General features: G+C 35.2%; 1 protein-coding gene and 1 pseudogene across 14 annotated transcripts in view; one reads left to right on the top strand and one right to left on the bottom strand.

The window, feature by feature from the left end:
* The window catches only part of NRCAM (neuronal cell adhesion molecule), a 262,800-nt gene that overhangs the window by 94,043 nt on the left and 163,889 nt on the right, over positions 1-4,868 (top strand). The window lies entirely within an intron of this gene.
* On the bottom strand, positions 1,100-1,218 carry LOC111747044 (annotated as a pseudogene).

Genomic DNA, 4,868 nt, shown 5'->3' on the forward strand with positions numbered 1-4,868 from the left:
GAGAAGCCGAATTAATAAGAAAACAAGACCCGTACATACGCTGCCTACAAGAGACTTACTCCAAATTAAAAGGCACACAGACTTGAAGGAAAGGGATGGAAAAAGATATTGCCTAGATGGATCTAGAGGGTATTGTGCTGAATGAAGTAAGTCAGATAGAGAAAGATAAATACTACATGATTTCACATACATGTGGAATCTAAAGAACAAAATCAACAACAACAACAAAATGGAAACTCATAGATACAGAGAGTATTTTGAGAGCTACTAGATGGGAGCAGGGTTTGGGGGGATGGTGAAAAAGGGCAAAGGAATTAAGAAGTTCAAATGGATAGTTACAAAATAGACATGGTGGTATAAAGTCTACCAAAAGGAAAATAGTCAACAATGTTGTAATAAATATGTAAAGGACAAGAGGGGTAGTAGATTTAGTGGAGAGATCACTTTGCGAGTTATATAGATCTCTAATCACTATGCTATACGACTGAAACTAATATATTATTGTATGCCAACTATAATTGAAAAAACTCTGAATTGTACAATGTAAATATGAGCAACTAATTGTCTATTATATTTCAATAAAGGTAGAAACACATTTTTAAATGAAATTTTGTACTTTTCTACCCAATAACTTTGCACATCTTTCATTATATTTATTCTCAGGTATCTTGTATATCATGTCACATTATTTTAACTTACATTTTAAAACGATTTTTTGCTGGCATAGAGAAAGAAAATTACTTTTTAAAGAGTTGGTCTTATAACCAACAAAATTGCTAAAATCTCTATGAATTCTGTCATATGTATATAGATTCTCATGAGTTTTATTTGCAGAAAATCATACCATCTGCAAATATTGCTGGTTTTGTGTCTTAATTTCCATTATGTTTGGCCATTTATTCCTTTTCCTTACCTGACTGCTCCAACCAGGGTCTCTAGTACACTGTGGAGTGGAGTAGTGATAATGGCCATGCTTTTTCTGTCCTTGGTATTTGGGGTTTTTTGTTTTGTTTTGTTTTTGTTTTTTTTAAGTGAAGCGACCCTTGGTTGACCTCACAGATTGCAAGGACCTTGTCAGTTTACAATCCCTTATTTTTTAAGCCTGCAGCACCTGGTCTTCCTAGGTGGTCTCCCATCCATGTACTAACCAGTCCTGACCCTGCTTAGCTTCCAAGATCAGACGGGATTGGACTTGTTCAGGGTAGCATGGCCGTAGAACCTGTCCTTGGTTTTTAAAGGCAGTGCTTCTAACATGTCACTGTAAATTGTGATGTTTGCTCTAAGCATTTGATAAATTTATCTAATCAGTTAAAGAAGTCTTGTTTCTATTTTTCTAAAAGCTTTATCTTGAATCAATATTGAATTGGATTGAATATATTTTTGCAGTTAATGAGATGAGCATATAGTTTTCCTCCTCTAATATTTCGATATAGTAAATTGCTTTAATATGTTTTCTACTGTTGAACCATTTATATATTCCCTGGAAAAGCTATTTTATATTTGTGCATTTTTATGCATTGTTGAATATTTCATTCAACAATATCTAATGGAATTGGAAGCTGAACTTTGAAGACTGTCTAAAGTAACTTGTGGCTCCATGATTCTTTGATTTATTTTCAAGGACTCTCTGATTTATATAAAACTTTGGAAAGGATTAGTACATGATACTTTATCCTCATGGGAGGAAACTGAAAACTAAAAACACTAACTGACCAATCTAACATCACACATTGGAAATAGAGTTACGTGAAGGTTTCACTAACTGGAATTTACAACTCTGTCATTTGCTAGTTTATGAACACAGTGTTCCTCTGTACAGTGGAGATCGTGGGAGCCCCTATCTCATCTTGTTGTTGGAGATTAAAAGCAACAATGCATGTAAGTGCTTTGCACAGTGCTTAGTACATGGTGAAAAAGTCATTCATTTATTCATTCTTTCAACAAACAATTGGTGCACACCTGCCCTGTGTTCTAGGAGCTGAGGATATAGTAGAAAATAAAACAGAAGAGGTACTTATTTTCAAGAAGTTTATCTTCTAGTAGCAAGGGACAGATGGTGCATACAAAATAAAATGAAAATCAGTGAAGGATTTCCAGAATGAGTGTGGCATGACATGGTTTATATTTTAAAGAGATTACTCTGGTGCTCTGTTAAAATCGACTGTAGGAGGTCAAAGCAAGGGCTGTTACAATCTTCAGCGCAAGTAAAGATAGTGGCTTGGACTAAGGTGGTAACAGCAGACTTAGGGAGAGATGGATGGATTTGGGATATATTTTGGAAGTATAATCAGTGGATTTGCTTATGGATTAGCTATGAATGTTAAGGATTTTTCTTTAGCTTGCATTTTACAGTTGTTTGTGGCTACTTAGAGAAATGAGTGTGGAAAAAGAGAACAATTCAGGATGACTTCTTGTTTTTTTTACTTTGAACAACTGGACCATCTTCTACCGAAATTAGAATGTTTAGGGGAGGAACAAATTTTCTCCCAAGGGGGAACAAGATTTGATCATCAATAAAAATTGCCACATTGTACTCAATCTTTGGATTATTTTCTGAGCCTCATTCCTTTCTTTTCTTTTGATGAGCAAAGTGTTTATACGTTTGCATGAAGAGAATAAAAAATATATTTTATTTTAGTTAAAAATAAATATAAAATATAAGCAGAGCTATGTTTTTGACACATCAATTTTGTCTTTATTTTCAGTGACATTTTCTTATAAAAATATGGACATTTTTATAATATGGGACCATCGCAAAGTGTGTAAAGTACATTTTTTACTAAAACATATCTAGATAAACTTGTGCATCATTAAGTACCATTCCCCTAAGTAAACATAGCTCTAAAATGTGACTCATATTTACTATTATACCTATCAAGTAAAACATTGTTGGTAAAACTTTCTCAAAATAGACAAAATTATTCCTATATGTGCTTTTTAAATAGTAATTCCTAGAACTGTTACATGAAAAATCTATTTTCTCTATAAAACTGTAAATACGAAAACATATACTAGAGGCAGACCTCCCTGACATTCATTCAAATGATATGTTGTATGTACTTTCTTTAGTAGTTCTGATTCCAGCCGACTGTATCACCTCGGAAGGAAAATTCTCTTTGACTTTAACAGAGAGCACTGTTCAGTACCTCTTTGACTGGATTATGCATAAAATTTATATGTATAACACTCACTGGAGATTAAGTAATTAAGATGCTCTTAATATTGTAGGGGAAACATTACAGTTCTCATTATTTTAATGGACTGGTGGACTCCAGGGATTTGATAATAGGATGCAATATCTTGCATTCCAAGTCAGCAGAATTCACAGTTTTGACTGTTTGGCAACATAAATTTGCAAGCTTTTGATGACCTGTGTAGAAAGAAGTAGTCTCAGATCAAATCTTAGAGGACAAACCATCCTTACAAATAATAGCAATAGTTCATATAATGGTGGCTTTATTATTAGTGCCACTCAAGCACAAAGGACTGCAGAGCCAGAAAGTGAGTGGCCTGTTAATCTCTGCCTTGGGAGGGGTCCCTGAGGCCCTGAGGCACTTTAAGGGCTGTGGCACAGCTGTCTTTGCTTTATGTGAGATTGTCTTTTAGGGGCCTCACTATAGATGACTAATAGGTCTGTACAATCCAATAATTGCATTGCAGTGTTTGCACTGGAAATACAAAAAGACAAATATTTTCGTTTATTAAATTTATATTACATTTTGTTCCAAAAATAACTGTAACTAGCTTATTAAAAAACAAACAAACAAAAAAGGTATGACCTGCTCTACAATTTTGAGGTACAGTTTCTGTTTTATCTATATAAATCTTTAATTGATTGGTTAAGCCTGTCATATTAGCAGTAAATCCAGTAACTCCCTCCACAGGTTCACTCCTCCTTCTAAGTTGTCAAAAACTAAAGCGAAACACATATGAGATCCTAGGCACTCCAATCCTAACATCTGTCCAAAATTCTGTGCTCAGTGGAGAGAGACTTTCTCCAACCAATTTAACAGTGTTGTAGCTTCTTACAGCTACCAGCAATGCCTCTTGGTCTCCACACTCCAGTGATAAAGCTAGTCTACCCTAGAAGGGACTTCAGTGTCCATCTGCCTGGGGAGTAAGTTGTGACTCTTGAAGGGAGGCAATATTGCCACCTCAATGCCACAGATGATCAAGTGTTTTAGTGAAGCATCTATTCTGTGCTAGACATTTGTCAATATATCAGTAATATAGTGAAGAATGGAGAATTAAAAACAAAACAGATAAGCTTCTGCAGGTAGCATATATCCTACTGGAGTTCCCAATCAACAAGTAACTGACAAGCAATCTATTTTATGTAACACTGTGAAATTAAAGATGCTACCGATAAAGTTAATTTGTATCTAGGGACCCCCAAAATGGAGGCTGTCCTGGTGGTCCAGCCCACATCACAAGTCTAAACCTAAGTCAACTTACACTTATGAGAAATACCTGTCAGGGAAACCTAACAAACACCAATCACAATCCTCCAACTCAATTTAGCTAGCTTATCCTACTGTAGAAAATTGGACCTGCTAGCTTTATAAGGAAATCACTGATCTCTCAGCCAATCCTGCCCTATTTTGGTGTTGAGTCTTCTAACATTCTGTAAAACTCACTCTTGCCCCAGATCGCTCAGGAACCGTGTTCTACTGCTCATGAGGCACTGTACTCCCCCAATCCATGGATTATTTTCTCTTAAATAAAGAACATCGAACTCCTTACTAAATTGTTTTAGTTTTGTCATTTGATATACCAACATAACTATGACAAACCACCTACTAGATCTACTAGATAGAAGATGATTCTGATTTCAAGGACACTAAATTAGAGAGAGAGACAGAGAGAGA

This window comes from Pteropus vampyrus, unplaced genomic scaffold, assembly GCF_000151845.1.
Source record: "Pteropus vampyrus isolate Shadow unplaced genomic scaffold, Pvam_2.0 Scaffold208, whole genome shotgun sequence".
NCBI classification, from domain to species: domain Eukaryota; kingdom Metazoa; phylum Chordata; class Mammalia; order Chiroptera; family Pteropodidae; genus Pteropus; species Pteropus vampyrus.